Here is a 26186-nt window from a genome sequence, read left to right as displayed (position 1 = left end):
GTGAGTTGTTGTTTAACCACTTCACCACTGAGGGGTTTTACCCCCTGACCACCAGAGCAATTTTCACCTTTCAGCGCTCCTTCCATTCATTCGTCTATAACTTTATTATTACTTATCCCAATGAAATGAACTATATCTTGTTTTTTTCGCCACCAATTAGGCTTTCTTTAGGTGGGACATTATGCCAAGAATTATTTTATTCTAAATGTGTTTTAATGGGGAAATAGGAAAAAATGTGGGAAAAAATTATTATTTTTCAGTTTTCGGCCATTATAGTTTTTAAATAAAGCATGCTACTGTAATTAAAACCCATGAAATGTATTAACCCATTTGTCCCGGTTATAAAACCATTTAAATTATGTCCCTATCAAAATGTTTGGCGACAATATTTTATTTGGAAATAAAGGTGCATTTTTTTCAGTTTTGCATCCATCCCTAATTACAAGCCCGCAGTTTATAAAGTAACAGTGTTATACCCTCTTGACATAAATATTTAAAAAGTTCAGTCCCTAAGGTAACTATTTATGTTTTTTTTTATTTTTTTTATTTTTTTTTTTTAATTACAAAAAAAAAAAAAAAATTGGGGAGTGTGGGAGGTAATGAGTTAATTTATTGTGTAAATGTAATGTTTGTATATGTAAAATGCTTTTAGGGTGTAGTTTACTATTTGGCCACAAGATGGCCACAGAGTGTTTGTTTACATGCGACCTGTAAGCGTCCGGAAGGACGCTTACAGGAAGCAGTAGGAGGCTGGGAGACTCACAATGATCTCGCTGTTTCTGAAAGAAGCAGCAGATCATTGCGGGGGCTTAGATCAACGAACGGGAATGGATTTTCCCGTTCATTGATCTCCGGGTGAGCGGGCGGCGGCGTGCACGAGCGGCGGGTGCGCGCGCACGAGCGGCGGGAGCGCGGACAGCGGCGGTAGCGCGGAAGGTACGGATTTCTCCGTCCCTGGTTTTTTAGGAGGGAAAAAAGGGGCGGAGAAATCCGTACGCGTGGGGGTAAAGTGGTTAAGACTAACTAATTGGATTGCAAACAATATCGATTCAAAACTTCTGCAGTTAAAATCTTATTTTTGGTTATGATCAAACACGGTTTTCATCACCCAGGTCATGTCTCATTGAATTATTATGCAGAAAATGAATATAGTTTGATACCTATTTTTAGACTTTGATGTTCCATGCCTGTATTTTGTACTTATACTGAGCTGTACAACAGAAGAATGGCTTTGATAATTAAATTGTCCTTTTTTTTGCTTATTGCAATAACATAACAGAACACTGGCAGGTGGAGGCAAAGATTAAGAAAAAAAACACAAATAATGAAAAAAGAAAGATTATTTGAAGTGCTTCAAATTGGTTCAATTTTCAGAAATAAATATATTTTAAACAGCAAATAAATCATTCTAAATTTAAAGTGGTATGAAACTCAAAATTGCATGTTTGCGCTAAAATATTAAACAGCAATAAACTAATAGAAAACCCCAAAAGACTGGTGTAATGTCCCTGGAAAGTAGAGTTAAGGTGGCCATACATCAGGCGACTTGGTGGTCAATCGACTATCCAATTCGATTATTATAATCCAATCAGATGGAAATCGGTGCCAACATGTGCATGTCCAGCTGCCGATGCAACCAATTTTGGGCTGAAATTGGTCACATGAATCGGTTGGACATGCTGCAAGATGTCGGGTCATCATGGTCGGTTGGGTGCACGGTGGTGACGGCGAGGGATATTGGGCCAAGCAACAAAACCCCTGATGGTGTCCCCTCAATGTGGTCAATGTGCCCAATCCCCCCCCCCCCCGGGTGCCCAGTGCCCTATACATTACCTGTCCTCATCCGCCGCTGCCACTGGGCTGGCTCTGGTGCCATCCTCCATACCTACACATGAACCACGTGGTTGCCGAAGAAACGTGGGCGCATGTATGACGTCACACACGATCCCACGTAGGCAACCCAGATGCAGTGGCGAATGTGGACAAGTGATGTATAATGCACTGGACACCAGGGGGCACATTGACCATTGGGGGGTAGCTTCAGACCAGTGAGGCAGCGATTTCAGCATTAAATTGATTGGGAATCCGCCTGTGGTGTATGGGCAGGCAACAGATCAATCAAATTCCATTAGGGAGAAATCTGTCTCTTGGTCGATCTGCCCACACATTGGGCTTTATTCACTAAAACTTGCTAATTCATAGCAAGGGCGCGCTGGCGTTTTTTTCGCGTTCTCATGCTTTTGAACGCAATCGCGTATTTTCGCATGCAATTACGTAGTTTCGTGCACAATCACGGATTTGTACTCGCGATTGCACATGAAAATTCACAATTGCGCAAAAAACACGCGCAAAAGCGTGAAACCGCTTGCAAAAATTCTAGCGTGGCCGTGCTATGAATTAGCACGGTTTAGTGAATCAAGCCCATTGTCTGATGTATGGGCACCTTTGCACGTCACTCAAGCTGACTGATAACTTTTCTGGACAAATTATCAGATTATCTTGTAATTATCTGAAAATCAAATAAGGCAGAGAAAGTTATCTGTCTCCCCCTGGATACAGCTTTTCTGCTTTGTTTATTAAGCTCAATAGAGCTCAACACAATCTGCTAATTTCATAAAGGCAAATCTTATCTATGAGCGTCTGAATGAAGTAAAATGTTGAATTATTAACCCTTCCAGTAACTTAAAAACCAATTACCGTATTTTTCGGAATATAAGACGCTCTGGAATATAAGACACACCTAGGTTTAGAGGGCAAAAACCAGGGGAAAAAAATGTATACAGTATATACTAAACCTGGTGCTTCCATGTTCTAGGAGCGTCTTGTACCTGTTCTACCCCATTGTCCTCCTGTGTCCACTATGTGTCCTTTCCTGTCCTTCTGTGTGTGTTATCCCTTCCTGCCCCATGTGTCCCTTCCTGTCCTGTGTGTGTGTCCTTCAGCCCCCTGTGTGGTCCTCCAGTTCCCTAGTGTCCACTTCTGTCCCTGTGTGTGTGTGTGTGTGTGTGTGTGTGTGTGTGTGGGTGTGTGTGTCTGTCTGTGTCCTCTCCTGCCCCCCTTGTGTGTGTTTCGTGTCCCCTTCACCCCCTGTGTGGTCCTCCAGTCCCCTTGTGTCCACTTCTGTCCCCGTGTGTGTGTGTCTGTGCCCCCTCCTACCCTCCTTGTGTGTGTTCAAGTGTCCCCTTCACCCCTCCTGTGTGGTCCTCATGTAACCCCCCCATGTGTCTGCTCCCCATTTGTAACAATTACAGCAGAGCAACTCACCTTCCTATGGATTCCAGCGCTGTGTGGTCCGCTGTGTGGTCCTCCTCCTTCAGCATATCAGCACTACACCTGTAAAAGAAAGGTTAGCGGCAGAGCGGCTCACCTATCCAGCTGCGGCGATCTGCAGACATCTAGCATACCGCGCGACTTCCCCTACTGACGGCTCCTGTTAATGACTCATTGAGTCATGGCAGTGATCTGCAAACTTGGCTCTCCAGCTGTTAAGTAACTACAACTCCCACAATAGATTTGCCTTTATGAATCATGACTGACTCCTGCAATGCATTGTGGGACTTGTAGTTCCTTAACAGCTGGAGAGCCAAGTTTGCAGATCACTGAGTCATGGGAAATGACTCATTGAATCATTAACAGGCTCCTGATTCCACTACGTTTAAAGCTGTTCTACTAAATATTCAACAGTGACTTCTGAATTCCTCAGAAATCCCCACAAAGCAAATAACTAGGTCATGTAGATATACATTGAGTTAGTGAGTATAGGCTTGTTTTATTGACATGCTTATCTATTTTTTTCAAGACTATAGAAAATCTCTTTCCATAGTCCTGAAAAAATGAAGCAAAAATGTACAGCTGTGGGAAAAAAAAATCTTAATGCTTAAAATTGCCTGCCTGGATTTCAGCATGGATTACCCCTGAAATTGGATTGCTGTGTAGGATACCTGGAAAAGAGCGGAATAATGAGTAATTCTTAAACCATAAATAGTGAGAATGAATATAATATAGTGGTATTCTAGAATGTTTTGTAAAAGTAAAAAAAAATGTATTGCTCATTCAAAATTAAAATAAGATGACTGAGACACCTCATTAACCCTTTAACAGCCAATTTATTTAGAGGTTTTCAAATGCTACAGAACAATTTTAGCAGATTTAGCACATTTATTTTAGCACATTATTTTATTTCTTATTTGTTACATTTCCCTGCTTCTAATTAGTCCTGCTGTAATTTGTATTTATGGCCAAATGTCACTAGGGGGCAGTGTGAGACAATAACAGAGGACTTCTTCGTTTGGTTTCTATATTTTCTGCTAGTAGAGAGAGTGATCAAAGCATTCCAAGAATTTACAGCACATCGAGTTCTGTCGACTGAGGGCAAAAGCAGTGCACTTATCTCGAATGAGATAACTCTATTGAAGCTGCTAATGGGTTAACCTAAAACACACAAAATTAACAGAGGCGCCAACAGGATAAAATCAATTCTTAAAACTCTTAAAATCGCTTAGGAGGCAGTGGTGGACTTACCCCCTGCAAGCAGACACAAAAACTGTGTATTCAAAACAATAACATTTATTGGTACACTCCAGGGGTTTTTGCAATGCGTTTCACAGGTATATTCCCGCTTCCTCATGCAATAAAAATAGGAGTACACACAGTACTGTCTTAAGGTCACGATAAGCGCCTCTGTGAGTGAGGACAGGCTAATCTCCTCACCTGCCTGTACAGTGGTTACTTTGAGGTAGCCCTGGTTTGTGAGTATATATTATACTCATTTCGTTTACCCAATTGTCAATACTTACTACACTATATTGGGCTCTCGGTTCTCTTTTTACAAATATAAACATGCATGTTTATATTGTTCTCATTGCAAGTTATTGTGGTATTTAATATAAAGGATTAGATCACCTGTTACTAAACAAATCTCTTTTGGCCCTGAGCTGATCCACTGGCTACAGAGCAAGCACCTGACCTTCAAAAATGTACTGGGATGGTGTTCACCGCTGGCATAGTTTTATTGACAGATGTTGCACATTATGAGTCTCACTACATTTTGATTGATGGTTTGGTGTTTGCAAAGGGCCCCTTTTACTTTGGATGCCTATGGGATTGCTTCCCCCTGGTGTAGCTTGATGCTGCTCTACCAACTTGTATATTTGTTCTTTTCAGGCAAAAACAACCTCCTCCTTTAGTTCTCATCTGTGTTCTCTTTGGAATTACCCCAAAGAAATATATCAATATTTACCCTATGCACTAAAAATACAGGCAATTAGCAAACCTATAACGCAGACAGTGGTAACAACTGCTAATGTTGTTAAAATAGAGGTTTTTCCTTATATAAAAAGTGCAGTAATTTGTACTATTCCAGTTCACCAGTAGTAAGGTTTCCTTTAAATCAGTCCCTACATTAACCCACACCAGTCAGCAATGCATACATATAGAAAAACACTTGCATAAACAGAGCTATTGCTTGTGGCAAGACCACTGGGACTCAAAGACAGGTACTCAAAAACAAATGGAGTTGAGCTCATCTCACAGAGACTTGATATAGAGAAAGGCAGGAAGTATGTTGTGTAGCCAAATTAAACACATATACATATCAACCATTTGCACTCCAAAAGAGTATGGGCATTTACTGTAGTCCAAAGAAGGAAATCTTATTGCTGTCTGCCTGTCTCACTAAAAAAGCGAAATACTGAAGTTTTGTGGTAACTTCTATTTTAACATTAGTGTTTTGTTTATCACACACTGTTGCAGGTTGCTATGTGCATGTATTTTGGAGTGCAGAGGGTTTATATTAGTATGTTATAAATTTTGGACAGCCCATGACACCTGGAATTGTTTATTTGAGGTATTTGCAAAATGAACGCTAGAGATGTCCTGAACGGTTTGCATGCAAACTTATTCGCGCAAACAACGTGGGTTCGCGTTCGCATTAGATCACGAACTTTATGCGGGTTCGACCCGCTCCCTATACTACATCATTGGGCTAAACTTTGACCGTCTACATCACAGTCAGCAGACACATGGCAGCCAATCAGGCTGCACTCCCTCCTGGAGCCTCCCCCCCTTATATTAGGCAGCAGCGTCGGCCATGTTCTCACTCTGTGTGCTGCAGTATTAGTGAGAGAAGGGAGAGACATTGGAGAGATAGAGAAAGCAATAGTTAGAAGGTCTGTTAGCTTGCTCCTTGCTGATATTTGTTGCTGAAAAGCACCACCAAAACAGCTCTTTTGAGAGCTAATGTTCTTGTGATTTTTTTTTGTTTGTGTGGCCTACTGACACTGCATATACAGCCCTGTCTGTCGCAGCTGGCCCTTGCTAATTGCTATAATGTGCCTGGCTCAGCACATTCAGTGCCTAGTGTGACTGCTGCACGTTGTTTTATATACCAGTTCGTGCATACCTTTCACTGCACCTGTGTGACCGCACGCTGTTTTATATACCAGTCCATGCATACCTTTTCACTGCACCTGTGCGACCGCATGCTGTTTTATATACTAGTCCGTGCATACCTTTCACTGCACCTGTGCGACCGCACAATGTTTTATATACCAGTCCGTGTATACCTTTGACTGCATCTGTGTGAACGCACACTGTTTTAAATACCAGCAGTCGCTGCATACCTTTCACTGCACCTGTGTGACCACATGATGTTTTATATAGCAGCAGTCAGTGCATACCTTTCACTGCATCTGTGTGACTGCACGCTGTTTTACATAGCAGTCACTGCATACCTTTCACTGCATCTGTGTGACCGCATGCTGTTTTATATATCAGCAGTCAGTGCATCCATTTTCACTGCACCCGTGTGACTGCACATTATTATACCAGCAGTCACTGCAGCCTTTTTACTGCACCTGTGTGACTGCACATTGTTATACCAGCAGTCACTGCAACCTTTTCACTGCACCTGTGTGACTGCACATTGTTATACCAGCAGTCACTGAATACCTTTCACTGCATCTGTGACTGCACATTGTATTATACCTGGCAGTCTGTGCATTGCTTTTTCCGACAAGCGAATGAGAAATTAATCTGTGTCCTCTCTTCCTTTTTCCAACCAGCATATGCTCTACCTTAGGCCATTCTCCCTTTGTCCTAAGGCCAAGTTGCATTCCTACTAGACATCCTAAAAACACACTGCCTCTAGGTATGAATATTGTATACTACCCCACCTCTTGTTTCCCCAATTCCTTTAGATTGTAAGCTTGCAAGGGTATCGCTCTCTCACAATTTATGTCTTGGAATTTGTCACTGTAATTACCAATTCTGTATTTTGTATTATATCCGTATTTTGTACAAACTCTGTATTTTGTATATATTTTGTAAATTGGTGTATACTATTATCTGTATTATGTACCCCATGTTTGTTATGGAATATGTTGGCACTTAGAATAATGACAACAATTCATGTATACATAGTTACACCTTGCACTGTTTGGGGCTAACCTGTAATTACCGGCATTTCTGAGGTTGATGTCCCTGCATGTGCTTTTTGGTGCTTAATTTCATTTAGGAAACCCAGTTTAGTGAAAAACCTAGAGTTTGACCTTTTCTGGGTCTATTTATTGATCATTCTCTTTTTGTGTAGAGTTTTGCACAAATGATACAAACACAGATGATACAAATATTTAAAGCAGGAGGGACGCATGCGCGGAGCTTACAAGGCATGACGTGCGCTCAGTGAGCTCCGTTCTTGGCCGGAGAAAAGGGGGCATAAAACCTATGACTAAAGAGGCAGAACTTGCTCCTACCATCCTATATCACGTATGATATGCCCGGAAAGGGATTCTGAACCTCGAAGAAGCAGAAAAATCAGCCACAGCTGACTTTGCCGAACTTGTTTTCCGCCCGGCCTGAATTACGCAGCTCATCCAAGATGGCGGATGCAGCCCAGGAGCGCGCCACAGCTCAGCCGGCTAAGAAGTCCAAACAAATCCAGACTGACAGCCCACCCCAGGTCTCCTTGCAAGGTAACCAGCAACAATAGCCCTGGGAGAAACAAGAACTGGCTGATATAAAAAAAAAATGCTCCAATCGGAGCTTACGCCAGCAGTCAAGGACTTAACAGCTCAAATAACCGAGATAGGCCAAAGGGTGGGGACTCTTGAAACTCGATTAGACTCACTGGTCGACACAGTCAATGAGGACAAGAAGCTAATAGAAGCCATGGAAGCTAGAGCTGACTTACCGGAGTCTAGACTGGAAGATTTTGAAAACCGTTCCCGGTGATCAAATCTAAGGATCAGCGGTTTGCCTGAGTCATTCACAGCCCTGAGAGAAGTTGCCACTAATGTTTTCTAAGCGCTCCTGCCACAAACGAATGAGGAAATGTTTCGGATAGATCCACAGAGCCCTGGGTAAACCTAAGACCCTGAAAACACCTAAAGATGTGATCCTGAAACTGCACTATAGGGGAATTAAAGATCAAATCATGACAGGAACAAGGGATCTTAACAGCCTCCCAGGAGTTCCTGCAACAGTTTATATCTACGCAGATCTATCACCTACAACCCTCCAGAGGAGTAGGCAGCTGAGACCAATCACTTTGTCTCTTATCCGGGAAAAAGTTTGCTACCAATGGGTATTCCTTTTCTCTCTGAACTTTACTTTAGGCAATCAAGCCCACACTGTGCGATCTTTGCCCTACATAACAGATTCTCATTAAAGGATTCAAGTGTATTTGTCTCATCATTATACAGCAGGGCCTCAAAAGAGTCCTCCTGTATTGTTATTTTTCGTCACTACCTCCCTGAGTCAGGACTGCTGCCTTCCTTGGATGTATGGTGGTAGCCGTTTCTACTCCTCTGCCCACAGCAGCCAGATGTCCATTAAGGAAATCTTTGAGCGGAAGAAGCCAATGTCTGCCAGTCACCCCCTTGCCCGGCATCTGACAGCTGACTTGGCAGAACTGTTAGCTCGCCAGCTGTTACCATACCAGCTGGTGGACTCTGAGGCCTTCTGAAAATTTGTTGCGATTGGGACACCGCAATGGAAGAAACCAGGCCACAATTATTTTTCTAAAAAGGCTATACCCAAACTGTACCATGATGTTGAAAGGCAAGTGGTGTCATCTCTGGCACACAGCGTTGGGTCAAGGTTCCATCTGACCACAGATCCCTGGTTTGCAAAGCATGGTCAGGGCAGGTACATTACTTACACAGCACATTGGGTCCTTCCTTGGATGTGTGGTGGTAGCTGTTTCTCAGGCTCCCACTCCGACCGGAATTGAACCCTGATTCGCCGGCCGTTACCCGGGTCACTATGGTACTGATAAAGTAAATAAAGTTTATCACACAGTTGAATGAATGGCAGACTTGCCCTCCATAACATAATCTCGTTGAAGGAACTGAACAGACAGCAGAAAACGTAATTTAAAAAAATAGATGTGAACTTTAACAATGGTAGAGAAAGAACCATCGAAAGTTGATAAGGCAGTCAGACATTTCCTGACATCACTGAGGAAGAGCAATCTTGCCATGGTGCGCACCAGTCCAGCATGTCCATCACTACACAAACAGCTGTTTGCGGTGCGTTACACAGTGAGTTTGGTCTGTCAATGTGAAGCAGTACACTAATTACACTCAGGGCAGCCATCAGGGGGGGACAACTGACACTACAGTGAGGGGCCCAGGGCTTCTGGGGGCCCTGCGCCCCCAAAGCGCTGCAAGGGGCGCATGTGCTAGCTGCGGGCCTGTGGCTCACTAACCAGCACACCGCGTTCCAGCACTGAGAGAAGAGTGACATCAGCAGCTTGAACGTGGGGAGCAGATGAGTGAGCCCGCTACAGCGGACTTACTATACTGGGGCACCACCTATATCTGGCTATAGGCTACCTATACTGGGCCACCACCTATACCTGGCTACCTATACTGGGGGCACCTATGCCTGGATACCTATACTGGGGGCACCTATACCTGGCTGGGGCAGGGGGACGAGCTGAGACAGAAGGGGACAAGAGGTAACACAGGGGGATAAAAGAGGCACAGGGGGAACAGAGGTGGACAGAAGATGCACAGGGAGAAAAGAGATGAGACGGGAACATGAGGTCACAAAGAGGGACACAAAAGAGGCACAAACTGAGGTGAGACAGAGGGGGACAAAAGAGGCACAGGAAGAAAAGAGGAACAAATGAGAACTCATTAAGGAAAAGAATGGACCTACAAGTCCCTATCTCATTTGTTAACTGGGGACTACCTGTATGTTTCTAGTATTTGGCTCCACCCACAACATGCCATTGTCACGCCAACATTTTGCTGCATCACGCTGTGCATGCCGCTTTCTTCAGTCATGCACATGTTTTGCTATTCGCTGCAGCGCACTTCGCGCACCGACACGGTGGTGAGGTGGCTAGTGGGCGGGCACAGCAATGGGTGGGTGGGGTCAGGGAGGGGGGGCCCAGGCCTGATGATGTCTAAGGGGCCTTAAAATTTCTGATCGTGGCCCTGATTACACTACTTGATTGATGTATACACACGCAAGATGTTTTAAAGCACTTTATGTCTCCAATTTAGGAATGCAATGTGATTTCTGCCTTTTGGGGATTATAACCCTGCTCTGCGTCAAATCCGTAATTTTCCCCTAGACTTTTGGCATGCATCCCACTCCACCATGCCCCGCTCCAGGTGTTAGACCCCTTGAAACATCTTTTCCATCACTTTTGTGGCCAAAATTAGGTTTGTAGTTTTGAAAGTTCGCCTGCCCATTGAAGTCTATTGCGATTCGCGAAACAAAAATCGCGGGTTCCTCGACATCTCTAATGATCACAACTCCTTTAGATTATCATCCATAGAAATATGTCATAGGGGTTGATTCAGTAAGACACATAGAATGCCTTATGAGAGGTAAAACACCTCATTGGAGTTAGCACACCTTATCAGAGTAGCATAACGAGCGTTACAAACTTATGCCTGCTAATTTGCAATGATGAGAGCTCCACTCGTCCTGCCCTGAGCCTCTGCGGGTCCAATCCCTTTAAAGGACATTATACCTGCACTTTGATTGGCCCAATAGGCTGCCTGTCACTGGACAGGAAACTTGACAGGCAGCCTATTGGGCCAATCAAAGTGTGGGGATAATCTCCTTTAAAAAGTGATTTAAGGAGATTATCCCTGCAGGGGCTCAGGGCTGGACAAGTGGAGCTCTCCTCATTGCCAATTAGCAGGCACAAGTTCGTAGCGCTTGCTATGCTACTCTAATAAGGCATGTTAACTCTGATAAGGTGTGTTAACTCTGATAAGGCATGTTATTTGTCTTAGTGAATCAAGCCCATAGTTCATTTCCTTGTCCCTACGTCATAAGCAGCACTTACTGGACTGCTTTGAAGAGTTACATATTGACGTGCAATATAGGTTGCATTTTTCCATTTCCACCACTACTAGTGGTGGGCTTGTAGGCCTGTACACACCTGTGACTGATGTTGCCCTTTGGAGATTAGGACCCGATCCCTTGGGCGACATCACTGGGCCAACACTGTACAAATGCATAGTCAGTTGTATTTTAGAGCATTCTGTTGCTATGCAGGGGAGCAGAGGGCTGATTGAGCAGCACATGACATGCGTGACATCACAAGGTGGCTGGGACAAGTGGTGGCAAAATTGATGAGCCTGGAGGATCACTTGCAGGGTGGGGGTCAAGGGGTACTGTACACACAATCTATTATTGCCTGAGGCAGTCGTTATCAGCCGCTTCAGCCATCTTAAATTAATCATGTGTATGGGGCTAGTTTGTCTCTTACTTACATTTTATTTTATTTGCAAGTTTAACTGTTTATGTTGTTTATTTGAGATTAATGGAATAACAGTGGTGGAAGCATACAGATGTCAAGGTGCTTAATGCAAACTTTTTAATTTTTTTAAATTATTACTCTGAAAAGACGACCAACTTATTCTTAAAGAGGTTATGTGGATCATTAAAAAAACAAAAACTGACACTTAACTGGGGCTTCTATCAGCCCCCTGCAGTAGGGGCTTTCTTTTGTATCCGTTGTTTTGTGGCCTTAATAAAAGAAGAGTTCCTGTGGAGTGCCGGAGTCCATGGTTTTCTTTCAGTTCATACAATAGGCTGGGTGCTTGCATACAGTAATATACTATCACCTTCTTCCTTCCTACAAGACCCAAAAGGTAACAGCACCAAGGCATTTTCACATTAAAGTGGTATTGTCAGCCACAAAATCTATTTCCATTTACCCACGGCTCTGTCTTTATTATGCAGCCTGCAACCTAACCCTGCTTTGCAAACATTCCAATCTAATAATAAATGGTTCTGTAATAAATCTTATCTACATCAGTCTGGCTTTATTTGGTACATTGCTGACGAGAATAAAGATTGTCATTTTCGCTCCCACATTCCTGCTCCTCACTGATTGGCTGAGGGCAGTTCAGTGTGCCACCAGGCTGAGAAGGGAGACACTGCTGAAATATGATCTATGCCGTGCTCACATGTGTTTACAAAGCATGCTAGATATGACTGTGCAGTTTCTAGGAGAAAAAAAAGAGCAAGAGAGGAAATGACATCAGGATTGGCTTCAATCAGAAGAAGTAAAAATGTAACATGCCTGGGACCATTTTCTCTTGATTTACTATATAACGTTCACTGAAATCAAAATGTGGAGAGTACAATAGATATGTTATGTAATTAGAACAAGTAACTACTTACAGTATATATGTTTTTTGTTTTTTTAACTTGGAATAATATGCCTGTCCCTGCTGCTTTAAAATATAAATACTTTGGTACAATAACTCATCTGTGTCACTTTTTTCTAACATTTTTCTTACCCGAGATATTGCTAGCAGGGTATAATGCGTGGAATTCATATTTAAATATTTATTTACTTAAACGGCAAATGCACACATGGCATCCACTTTGCTATCAGACAATCCCCAGCCTCTATATAAATCAAAGTGGTGTCATAAAATTGAAATAACCCTGATAAGAAATATTAGCAGCAAGTGCTACATCATAATTAGGCTGCTCATTAAATTAGGTTGAGCCTGGCACCACCCAGTAGAAATAAAGATAGGCACAGCGGGACAGCAGTTATTGGAGGTCGTTTATTAAACCGCAGTAAAAATGAGCAGCATATTATAAAAAAGGGAAGCAAAGTGTTATGAATATAATGCTTGCTGAGTAATGAAATCATTACCAGAGCCATTATTCTCCCCACCTAGTGAAATACCATTCACAGCATGGGACGTTTGTAGTGCTGTTTCCAAGTTTATTGCTGCAGTCACACTGTGCCTACCTCTAGACAACACGACAAGCAGCATCGTTTTCTTCCTTGAAACAATTGATTGTTCTTCCTTCTAATCAGTGTCTGTTGGTTGGAAGGTGACATTTCTGCAATAATAGAGCTTTTGCACACCACACATCTTTAAAAAAAAAAAAAAAATCTTCCCAGCACGTCCTGAAATGTGATGGGCCATAAGACACGAATGCCTTCACAGAATGGATCTCAGTGGGGTGGTCTGCTTTGTATTCTCTCACTTTCTCTCCAAGCATCATTTTATAAACACACCTTCCCAGGAAAGCATTTGCTGCATGGCTCTCCTATAGAGAACACACACACAATCTCCGCTAAAGTACTTCTCTTTTTATTTACTCTATTCCATTTCTCCCGGTACATCACAAATCTTTAGTCAATAAACCATTCATAGGTTACATTTACACACTGAAGCTTAACAAGCCTTATTTTGGTTGAATCAATTTTATAATGTTATCCACTTTTTCTGATAATGAAGGTAAATCCTCTTTCATATTTCAGATATATTTCTGTTTTTGTGAGGGGGTTGGTGGGGGAGGTCACAGATTCTCAGGGCAATTATATTACTTAGCACAATGGCTATTTCTGGTTCTTTCCTAATTTATTTTTTTGATTTTATTACAGCAGCTTGACTGAGAGTCAGAAACGGCTCATGGGCTCGATTCACAAAGCCTAACAGCATTGGACGTGCAAACTAGGGTGCAAAATAGTTTGCACGTCTAAAGCTGTTACAGATCACGCGCAAAGTGTAGCTCTGCGCGGCGCGCGTGAAACATTGCACCGTTCAGCTTTAGACGTGCAAACTACTTTGCACCCTAGTTTGCACGTCCAAAGCTTTTAGGCTTTGTGAATCGAGTCCATGAGAGGTTCCGGACTCTCCTGTCATGCTGCTGTAAAGAGTCATTTCGCGCACACCTCGCATCGCGTGCGTATTAGTGCATGAAGCAGTGGTTTTCACGTCATAAGTGCCTTTTCACTGGCGTGCTAACACTTAGCACCCTTTAGTGAATCAAGGCCCATGTGCGTTATTCCAGAAACCTGGGTCCTTATGGTCAATGTAAAACGTGTTGTTTTGTCCATTCACCACTTTGATTAATAAAAGTATGCAGTCCTTTTTCTTTTTACCTCTTATTGGGGTTAGTGCATTAACCCTTTCCAATCCATTTGACCCCCTCCCATCCCCCCAGCTTTTACTTATTTTCCATTGTGCACAAGGGGGGATTTTGGTGATCGAGAAATCATTTTGCAGCAGGGTTCTGGAGGGTCTTAGTGAGAGGGGACAGGGCTGGCGCCAGCTTGTGCTGTTGCTCTGCTCCATTGTATGCGCACTAGCGTAATTACGTGGAGCAGTGTGGTACTGAAGAGGATCAAACATAGCTTGACGCTGTGCCAGACTAGATCCGACAAAGCTGCCTTTAGCAGGGAGCCCAAATGTGCCCATGTATAGTTTAAATTACGTGGCAGAACAGCAGATAACGGTGCTGGATGGAGTTAAACCCTTTGATCTAATGGGGCTGACACCGTGTAGCTCCCACTGTGTTTTTGTGAGTTTGATTAGCACATAACAGGTGGATGGGGAACAGAGGCCATAATTATTGCCAAAAGATGCCACAAACATTAAGCAGTCTTCACACTTATTCCAGTGATTTCCAGACGCATTTTCTTCACATTTGCAATTCTGCATTTTACAATTTCTTCGCATCTGATTCTTCTTTTTCTGTTCGCATTCTATGCAAATTTTTGCATTCTGATTTTTACATGCAAACAATTGAAGTTAGTTTACATGAAATTGTACCTAATTAAGTTCACATTTGCATGCACATTTTTGCATTTGGAATTTGGACTTGAATTGTGCGAGATGTCCAAGGCAAAAAAACAAACCTGTAGGCCATTTTTTTCTTCAGAAAAGTTGGATGCATAAAATTTGCACAGCAATGCAAGTCAAATGTGATGCCATTGACTTGCATTTGATGCGTGGCGAATTTGCAAAAATGGAAACTGCATTCTATGTGTTTTTTATGCACAAATGTTTTTAAATATGTTTTTGAATTTATGTCCTCTAATAAACATTTGATACTTTGTGATTTATGCTTCTAGGTCTATATTAGTTTTGATATAATGGAGGTGTTGTATCAGGACATGTATGACCCACAACTTAGTTGCCACTTCTGAATTTAAATTGATTATGATTGCCAGGTAATTAGTATTTTGTAGGAGAAGGCACTGGCGGTCTCCATATTTCTTCCCGAGCAGTTTTCCTTTGCTGCAGAAGCTGTTTACTGTGTTGCTTTGTAGATGTGATAAGTTCCCTTTAACATTTTCTATTTTCGACAGAAAATCTTATTGAACACTTTATCAGTCAAATCAACGAGGATAGGAAGAGATAAATCAAAGTGGAATATTTTGTTATTACATCTGTATTTCTGCTGCTAAATATTTTCCTCTTTCTCCATTCACTGTGGTTGTCAATTTTTTACATTTATAGTCAGCCCTTCCTGCAAAATGAATATGACATTACAGATATAAATAGAGCAGTAGGAAAAGACATAACTTTTGCAATATGAAAAGTGAAGAACTCTTTAAGAGAGTCCTTGGAGAATGCTTTCTTCACATTAATAGAATTACTGTGTCACTCAGCTCAAGGCTCCATTAGCCTCTCTACAGGAGAGCAAGCGAATGGTAGCAAGTAGGAGGACAGAAGAAAGAGCGCAGGTCCAAAAGTAAAATCTACTTATCTCATTAGAGGACTGTATAGGCCCTGAAAGCATTAGCTATAATTAAAAGAAATCTACATCACTGTGTGGGAATTCAGATAAACAAAATTCTCCAGTCATGACACGATGTTTTATATATACTCCGCTAGGTTGCGTCCTATTCTTCATGTGACATTTTATTTTTCAAGTTGAAGTCAAAATGCTCTCATGATCTACTCTTGTATGCAAAAAGCATTTTTATTTGCAAAACGATGTACATCTGGCATAGTAGAATACTCTTCTGCAAATGATACAAGCGGAGCCAGAGTAAAAATATCTTGATGCAAAACTCATGCAGGTGCTGCCTTATTTCTTACATCTTTTGGCTATGTTGTACTCATTTTAATGAGATGAGATGTAGTAGCCATGATCAGAATGAATCCACGTACATCTAATACGCCCGGTAAAATGGGCGCAGGGTAGTACCGAATGCAGAATATTGGTAACTTTACCAACATTCTACTATCCCTGACTCTCGATGATAGAACATTGATATTCTACTGTCCTCCACTGTAAGCCTATTCCTAGATGTCAGATAAAAAATTTTGCAAACCGAGGAATCAGTCTGACAAATAGATTTGGCTCTGTACACACATCCAATTTTAATCTGCAGATGATTGGCAAATTTAACTACTGCCATTGCCAGTACGAGGGACATATTTTAAGTACTATGAACAGACTATGTAGGTATGCTCTCATACTACATGGAAGTGGTAAATTGGCCAGTGATCTGCAGATAAAAAATGAATGTGTGTACAGACCTTAACACATGTACACATGCAAATGATCAGTTTATGCAAAAGTCCCAAGAGATGCTTTTGTAGTCTTTGCACATGCTCTGTGCACACAAAAGTTAAGAAAAAATCTGGAGATCTCATACACACTTCGTTTAACAAATGAACATCGGCAGGACATATGCATCAGGATGGAATTGAAAGATTGAGAGTCAAATATCTTTGGTCACTATCTTTGAAGGTCTTTTGCAAACTACTTTATAACAATTATCACAGATCGATTGTTGGTTTTCCAAAGATTTTTATCTGACATATGTATGCGGCTTAACCTGCCTGGCGTTCTATTAAGATCGCCAGGGAGGCTGCGGGAGGGTTTTTTTTTAATAAAAAAAAAACGATTTCATGCAGCCAACTGAAAGTTGGCTGCATGAAAGCCCACTAGAGGGCGCTCTGGAGGCGTTCTTCCGATCGCCTCCGGCGGCCAGAAGTAACACAGAAGGCCGCAATGAGCGGCCTTCCGTGTTTCACTTACCTCGTCACCATGGCTGTCCTGACGTCAGCCGCCTCCGATCCAGCTCTTAGCGCTGGCCGGAACTTTTTGTTCCGGCTACGCTGGGCTCAGGCGGCTGGGGGACCCTCTTTCGCCGCTGCATGCGGCGGATCGCCGCACTGCAGCGGCGATCAGGCAGCACACGCGGCTGGCAAAGTGCCGGCTGCATGTGCTGCTTTTTATTTGAGCCAAATCGGCCCAGCAGGGCCTGAGTGGCAGGCTCCGGCGGTACTGGACGAGCTGAGCTCGTCCAGACCGCCCAGCAGGTTAACACTACCTTCATCTCCCCTAGGACTAACATTAAAACTAACTTACCCTTGAAGTGAAGCCTGGTAACTCCTCCTCTGTTCCTCCACTGTATCCTTTGATATTTTTGGCGCTTGGCTATAAAATTTTGGTGCTCAGCTATGGTATAGCATATCGCAACCAAACACTAAACACTGAACTCTGGCACCCACACTGAAATTATACACTGGGTGCTCAGGTACAGTATGGCTGAGCACACTTTTCTGTAACCCTCATGGCCACTTCTCCACAGCCAATCGCTTGCCGCCACAGGTGATTGCTAAAAAACAAACTTTGGCTTATAAGTTATAATTTGGGCACCACTATAGCCATGATTTACAATCTGGTATCTGGTTTATGCATTACACAAACCGCTGTGGTTTCCAGGCAGTGAGAGCGCTTGGGGCCCCGCGGCACCCCGGTTGTATGGGGGCATTGGGAAGCCTCCCCGTGGCGCTCCTGGATAGTGCTAATGTAGCATGAACTAATACTCGCAGGGCAACCGCTTTGGGGTATTGGTTTTAACCCTGCAAACTTTGGCAAGCGAAAGCAAATGCATATTTGCATGAGCTATGTCTCGTGAATAGCCAATTAGGCCAAATTTGCAAAGCCAGATTTGTCAGGTGTTACTTGGTTTGATGCACACATCAATTCTCTATAAAGTGTAGCATTACACACTTTACCAACCGGCTGTCGTCACCCAAATTGCCTTTACGCTTTGATTACTGCAACTCTCTCCTTTGTGTTTGCTAATTGACTGGCTCCACTCCAGTCCATCATGCACTTTGGGGCACAACTCATCCACCTATCATCTCACTCCTCTAATGAAAACCCACTCTGACAGTGTCTCCATTGGTGGCCTATTGCAGAAGGGATACAATTTAAAGGAACACTATCAATAACCAAGTGTTCTAGAATGACAATGTACAAATAATATCTAAGTAGCTGTGTAAACATTTCCTACTTTTCATGTTAAATATCAGAGGCAAAAGCTTTAATTCTTTGTGTGTAGATTTTATTTTAGCTGTATTGGGATGATTCATTTGAAAAGGTGTGTGTCTGTGCTTTGGGATTACAGGGCCAGTGCTGTTCTTTGTGTGTGAAACCTGCCACCTGAGGCTTTTCATATAACTCTGTAGTCTGCCATACAATTACAAACAAGATACATTTCCTCAGCTCTCCCTACAGACAGCTCATTCAGAGAGACACAAACAGCTGCAGTTAAGCTAGTGAGAGCTTTCTCTCACACAGGGTTAACAGATGTAAGGAGAGGGATCTTAAGAGATTCCCACACCCTAATAGTGGAGTCTAACTTTCATGCAGCATCTATTAATATAATAAAAAGGGAATAAAAACCAATAACACTACTAACCTAATCAAATCCTAGCATAGCCTCCTACTGTTCAGCAGAGGCATAGGTAGGGTTTTCAGCTCCCGGTGACTAAGACAGTTTTTGTGCCCTGCCCCAGACAGTCCTGTGGTGCACAAAAAATGGGTGTTACCACCCATCAGAATGTGGGCATGGCTTGGGTGGTGCTATGACTATGGCAGAGATTGTGAGCTCCTCTGAGGACAGCCAGTGACATGACTATGTACTGTGTAAAGTGCTGCAGAAGATGTCAGTGGTGCTCTATACAGTGGGTTGCAAAAGTATGCGGCCCCTTGAAGTTTTCCACATTTTGTCATATTACTGCCACAAACCTGAATCAATTTTATTGGAATTCCACATGAAAGACCAACACAAAGTGGTGTACACATGAGAAGTGGAACGAAAATCATACAAGATCCCAAACATTTTTTACAAATAAATAACTGCAAAGTGGTGTGTGCATAATTATTCGACCCCCTTTCATCTGAGTGCAGTCAGTTGCCTATAGACATTGCCTGATGAGTGCTAATGACTAAATAGAGTGCACCTGTGTGTAATCTAATGTCAGTACAAATACAGCTGCTCTGTGAGGGCCTCAGAGGTTGTCTAAGAGCATATTGGGAGCAGTAACACCCCGTGAAGTCCAAATAACACACAAGACAGGTCAGGGATCAAGTTATTGAGAAATTTAAAGCAGGCTTAGGCTACAAAAAGATTTCCTCCTGGCACTCCGGTTTCCTCCCACATTCCAAAAACATACGGATAAGTTAATTGGCTCCCCCTAAAAAAAAAAAATAAAAAAAAAAAATTGGCCCTAGACTACAGTACTTACACTATATAATATAGACATATGGCAATGGTAGGGATTAGATTGTGAGCTCCTTTCAGGGACAGTTAGTGACAAGATATATATATACTGTACAGTGCTGCATAATATGTCAGCGCTATATAAATACTAAATAATAAGAATAATAATAATAACTATGTGGAAGAAGGTGCTCTGGTCAGATAAGACCAAAATGGAACTTTTTGGCCAAAATGCAAAACGCTATGTGTGGCGGAAAACTAACACTGCACATCATTCTGAACACACCATCACCACTGTCAAATATGGTGGTGGCAGCATCATGCTCGGGGGGTGCATCTCTTCAGCAGGGACAGGGAAGCTGGTCAGAGTTGATGGGAAGATGGATGGAGCCAAATACAGGGCAAACTTAGAAGAACACCTCTTGGAGACTGCAAAAAACTTGAGACTGGGGCGGATGTCCACCTTCCAGCAGGACAATGACCCTAAACATAAAGCCAGGGCACCAATGGAATGGTTTAAAACAAAACATATCTATGTGTTAGAATGGCCCAGTCAAAGTCCAGATCAAAATCCAATCGAGAATATGTGGCAAGATCTGAAAACTGCTGTTTACAAACTCTGTCCATCTAATCTGACTGAGCTGGAGCTGTTTTGCAAAGAAGAATGGGCAAGGATTTCAGTCTCTAGATGTGCAAAGCTGGTAGAGACATTACCCTAAAAGACTGGCAGCTGTAATTGCAGCAAAAGGTGGTTGTACAAAGTATTGACTCAGGGGGCCGAATAATTACGCACACCCTACTTTGCAGTTATTTATTTGCAAAAAATGTTTGGAATGATGTATGATTTTCGATCCACTTCACACATGTACACCACTTTGTATTGGTCTTCCATGTGGAATTCCAATAAAATTGTGTAACGATTGTGGAACTTTCTCCGTGATCAGCGCACAACGCGTGCGCTGACACGGCGGAAATCCTCCACAAGCGTATATTTGCAGGCACCCAGCAAAAGGTGCTACGCACCTGTAGAGGGAAATTCCTGTCGGCAGATGGCGCTGGGGAGTGCAGAGGAACCAATCCTCTGTACCTCCACAAGTGCCAGACAGGAATTGTACGAAGCGCAGAACGCAATCGCAAGAGAGGCGATTGCGAATGAGATTGAGCAAAAGGACAGGTTGTATGTGTGTGCGCCAATCCAGTCGCCACCCCGCGACCGCGCACAAACAGCAGATACGAAATAGGAACGCGATCGCGAGAGGTGCGATCGCCAGACGTGACACAAGGCAGATCAGAATAGAATACGAGGGTAGCAAAGGCACAGCAAATAATACAATAAGGAGATACGGAAAATAACAAACGCTAGCTAACCGCGAACACCGCACTCATTCGCAACAGTGCACGCGGTTATGCGCGATCTCCACGTGATAAGCACAATAGAGACAAGCACGCCTAACTAACCATTAACAGACAAACATGAAACAGAGGACGCGAGCGCTTGCTTAACGGTTACCTCACCGAGCCTCCAGCAAGCGTAGCGGACAAGACAGACACACGAAAACAGGGACAAACGAGAGATAGGATCCACAGCACTAGCGAAAAGTGGCTAGCGTGATCCAGGTACAGAGTAGCAGAACAGAAGGATCCCCAGCGCTAGCGAAAAGTGGCTAGCGCGATCCCAGGAGACAGAACAGAAGGATCCACAGCGCTAGCGAAAAGTAGCTAGCGCGATCCCAGGAGACAGAACAGAAGAGATAGCTGCTGGCAACCGCTGCACCAGCTATACTTCAAGAACAGAGATCAGAACCATTTCCTGTCCACCACCGCTGGGACAGGACAATGGCAACAGGCAAGACAAGACAGAACAGGCAATACAGATAATACAACCTGACTGGGCTAGAAGGGGAGCCTAAAGCAACCATGGAAAGGAAATGACCAGCAAAGCCTTCTGGGAAACATAAAGCTCTTATAGTGCCAGTCATCAAAGAAGGCAGGTAGGGGATTTGCATAACGAATGCATGCAAATTCCCCAGCAAGAGAACAGACCAGAAACTTGCAATGGAAAGACAGGTCTCTGTTCCAGAGACCTGCAGCCCACAGACTAGAGGAATGGACAAACAGCTGTCTGCCTGTGCAGCCAGCTGAGCGGATCATCACAAATTGATGCATGTTTGTGGCAGTAATGTGACAAAATGTGGAAAACTTCAAGGGGGCCGAATATTTTTGCAACCCACTGTATATATATAAAAATAATATGGTAGGACATTACACTATGGCTATCGTAGGATTATATTGTGATCTCCTCCAGCTGAGAGTCATACAAAGGAATAAGCAAAAGGCTCAATGATATAAAAAAGTAGCAGTGAAGTGGACTTAAGTTGCTCCTATATAGCAATAAGCTGTCCAAGCGTTATAAAAATACACAGCACTCCAGAGACAATTATGCACTCACTAAATCCATAACGTGGTAGCTGCAACAGTCACACTATTCATCAGAGGAATAAGGTTCCAAGCGGCTCAAGCAGGCCGGAGAGTAAAGAACTACTTGCTAGAGCTGCAAGTCACAGCAAGTGAGTAGATGCGGGGTGGTGAAAGGACAACAAACCGTACAAGGGTAGCTTGGAGGGTGGGAAGCACTCTGGGGCGGAGCTGACACGGCCAAGTGGCCACACAATTGGAGGGTGGGTAGAGCGACACTTTGGGGGTGGAGTTGTGGTGGTTAGGGGGCAGCGTGATTAGAGAGTGAAAAAGCAACATCTGCAGAGACAACTTGAGTTTGGGCTGCTTGCTCCGCTCTACTCCGCACCTGAACACACTTGCACACACTTCCCTGCCAGCCTCGGAGCCTCCTTTTCATCAGCAATTGGCTCTGGCTGGTGTTTCACAAGTGCTGGAGGCTGCACGATGGCGGCGTGTGACATCACTGGGGACATCACACAGCTAAGACTGGCTGAGCCTGCCCCTGACTCCCGAGCAAGGGAGAAGATTTTAAAAAATAAAAATGACATTGCGCTGGGCGCCCTTAGGGATCCAGTGCCCAGGGGCACATGTACTACCCCGCCTCCCCAAGCTACGCCCCTGCTGTTCAGGAGTCTTCTTCAGGAACCAGCTGGATAACGTACTGATTAAGGGTGCTGCCTTTGATGCAGGGATTCAAGCCTTTGACCAGGGTTCAAATCTTGGCTCAAGCCATTACGTAAAACAATATGGAGTCTTTGGGCAAAACTCCCTAATGCTCGCCGGTGGAAAGTGTCGTAAATGGGTGCAATGCTGCCATGCTTTGCAGAAGAAAAGCCTAATATAAGGACTGTTTTCCACTAGACACACTTTTCCTGTTTTAGCCTATCCCATGCAAATCACAAAATGCAAGTATATCAGCAAAATAATAATAATAAAAAAAAAAATCACAGGAATCCTTTTATACTAGTGTGGTGCATTTGTGATGCAATCTTGCCTGATCACAAAAGTTTTGAATGCTATACTTTTACTGTGTTCCTAGCATCCAGTGAAAATCACATCAAAATCCCATTGTAAAAATGCACTCATGAGAACTTCTATTTTAGAAAATTTCTCTCAAGTCTAAATAGTTATTTTAAATGAAAACAGGTGAAGTGAAAAATGATCTCTTCACATCAGGTTCATTTTGCCCATGAATAGTATAGTAGCTGAGTATGGTACACTAGCCCTGTGTTTCATATGCATGTCCTATTTTACATTCAGTTTTTGATGTGTCTGCACCATGGAACACATACGAATGGAATCTAAACAATCTGTTCTGCCACAATAATTGCTCACTGTGTAGTGCTATAGTTCTGAGAAAGTAGAGAATCTGAATAGCCACATAATGTTGTATCTTCCTCTAACTTTTAGTCTTGAGGGATGATTTTTATTTTTTCAGTGTTTTCAAAATTCTTAATACCTTTTTTCAACTATAAATAAATACGTGGTATTAAATATAGCGACCAGAGATCCTGATTTACCTGGGACATGTCCCAGAATTAGGGCCTTCCATCCCAGGCACAAATATTTCCCAGCTAATATCCCAGGTTGGCTGCTGGATGTCCCAGGTGGGCCACTGAATATCTATCCCAGCTGCCGCACTTGGCCGGTCACTACCTGCTGTGTGATCAACGTGTACTGACTGTTACCATGGGCTTTCACAAAGTCATGATAATAACTCTTATGATCTTATCACGGTTGTGTTAGCGTTTTGCGCGCGTTATAACGCGTGTAACGTCTTTCGTGCGCAAATTGCGCGCGTTAGAAATCACGGCCATTTGCATGCAAAAATTAGCGTTTGTATGCAAAATTAAGCGTTTTCACGCCAAAACGGACGCAATTTCACATGAAAATTTGCGTTTGCGCGTGAAAAACGTTACACACGGTATAACGCTAGCTTGACCGTGATAAGAGTTGTAAATCAAGCCCCATGTCTCTTAAACACCTGTGTGACAGTTCTAGGTGATTGCTGTGTGCCAAAATAAATAAATTAGATTTGTAGCAATACCCCTTGACTGGTCACTGCCTGGCCTGCTGTGTGTTCAACGTGTACTGACTGTTACTATGTCACTTCAAGTCTTCAACATGAATGCGGCAGCCAGAATCATCCACTCCTCCCATCGCTCCACCACAGTGGCTCCCCTCTGTGAATCCCTCCAAGGGCTTCATATCCAGTCCAGAATCAGATTCAAGATACTGGGCTTGATTCACAATGGTGCTAACTGTTACTACGCCTGTGAAAACCCCCTTAGCACATCTAAACGAGCTTTTCCCGTGCTAATTTACGTGTGCACTGCACAGAGCGCATGGCACTCCGCGTGAAGTGCCCATTAAAGCCTATGGGACTTAGCACGCGCATAGGAATTTGCGCGCGGTACTTAGCGTGCGATCTGATTGAGAAAACTGGTGCTAACCTACTTAGCACCCTGGTTAGCGCGCCTAAAGACTTTAGATGAGCTAAGTAGGTTAGCACTGCATAGTGAATCAAGCCCACTGTTTTTGGCCTACAAATCTGTCCACAAAACCAGCCTGACCTACATTTCCAATCTTACTCAGAGGTACACACCTAGCCGCTCACTCCGCTCCGCCAATGAACTTCACCTGACCACCCCCTGCATCACCCTGTCCCATGCACACCTGCAGGACTTCTCAAGAGGGACTCCAATACTATGGAACTCCTTAGCTTCCCCCATTAGAGTTGCACTATCCTTCAACATCTTTAAGAAGGCACTCAAAATGTACCTTTTTACCCCTCACAGGTGAGCTAAGCCCGCAGCTGAACGCTGAACTCTGGTCCCCTACCTTTTGTGTCCCTACCTCTCCCTCTAGATTGTAAGCCTTCGGCAGAGTCCTCCTCCTTGTGTCTCCTACCTGATCAAGCACCTCCATCAACGTACACCCATCCTATGGATCTCAGTGAACTCACATGCACCTATCCAGTGACTAACCATTTTCTGTACTATAAATACAATAAATAAAGAAATAATAAATAATTTGTGTGACTGTACTGTGTGTTGTAGGGTGATTGAAAAAGTCCAAGATACACACTGAACCAGACAAGACAGGCAGGACAGAATGTTTACCAATCCAATTGCTACTATAGTGATGGTAAATGTCCACATAGAAATATCAATGCTGGGCTAGACAGGAAGGAGCATATTAATAGCAATCACAGCTATTGTAATGTCCATGACAGGACTAGAAGGAGCATCTGCCAATCACAAGCACAGTGATGGTAAGGTCCAGATAGGCAAGACTAGAAGGAGCATTACCAATAGCAAACACAGCTATTGCAACGTCCACACAGCAAAACTGAAAGGAGTGTTAACCAATCACAACTGCAGTGATGGCAATGCTTACATGCGAAAATGGCGCAGGGAGAAAAATGGCGCACCGTTCTGCCGATAAATAAAACGCTATTTACCGTTTTGCAGAGCGGTGCGCCATGAAAAAACATGCGGGGGGCTGGGGTCGGTACTCGGTAGTACAGGCAGCGGGGGCTGTTAGTGTAGGCAGCGGGGGGGGGGGGGGGGGGGGGCTGGAGGAGAGAGGCAGCGGGACACTGGAGGGCATAGGTATCGGATGTATGCAGAGGCATACGTTACCTTGTCCTGGGCCGGCGATCGCTCCTTCCCTCCGCTCCTTCCATTCGTTTGCTGTATTCCTGCAGCCGGCCAATCACCATGCGGAGACTGAAGCCACATGGTGATTGGCCGGCTGCAGGACTACACTAAACGAATGGAGGAAGAGAAGGAGCGGAGGGAAGGAGCGATCGGCGGCCGGGACAAGGTAACGTATGGCTCTGCACATCCTCCCCCGATGCCTACGCCCTCCAGCGTCCCGCTGCCTCTCTCTCTCTCTCTCTCTCCTCCCCCGACCCCCGCTGCATTTTTTACCACTTATAACGCTATTTAGCGTTATAAGTGTAAGGCAC

General features: G+C 43.6%; 1 long non-coding RNA gene across 1 annotated transcript in view; it reads left to right on the top strand.

Annotated features, from left to right (window-relative positions):
* The window catches only part of LOC137544292 (uncharacterized), a 101778-nt gene extending 76594 nt beyond the window's left edge, over nucleotides 1-25184 (top strand). The window contains exon 3 of the long non-coding RNA XR_011025811.1: nucleotides 25012-25184. This is a non-coding gene — a long non-coding RNA (uncharacterized lncRNA). The remainder of the gene's footprint in view (nucleotides 1-25011) is intronic.
* The last annotated feature ends 1002 nt before the right edge of the window (nucleotides 25185-26186 follow it).

Source organism: Hyperolius riggenbachi, chromosome 2, assembly GCF_040937935.1.
Source record: "Hyperolius riggenbachi isolate aHypRig1 chromosome 2, aHypRig1.pri, whole genome shotgun sequence".
NCBI lineage: Eukaryota > Metazoa > Chordata > Amphibia > Anura > Hyperoliidae > Hyperolius > Hyperolius riggenbachi.
This window is presented reverse-complemented; position numbering and strand designations above follow the sequence as displayed.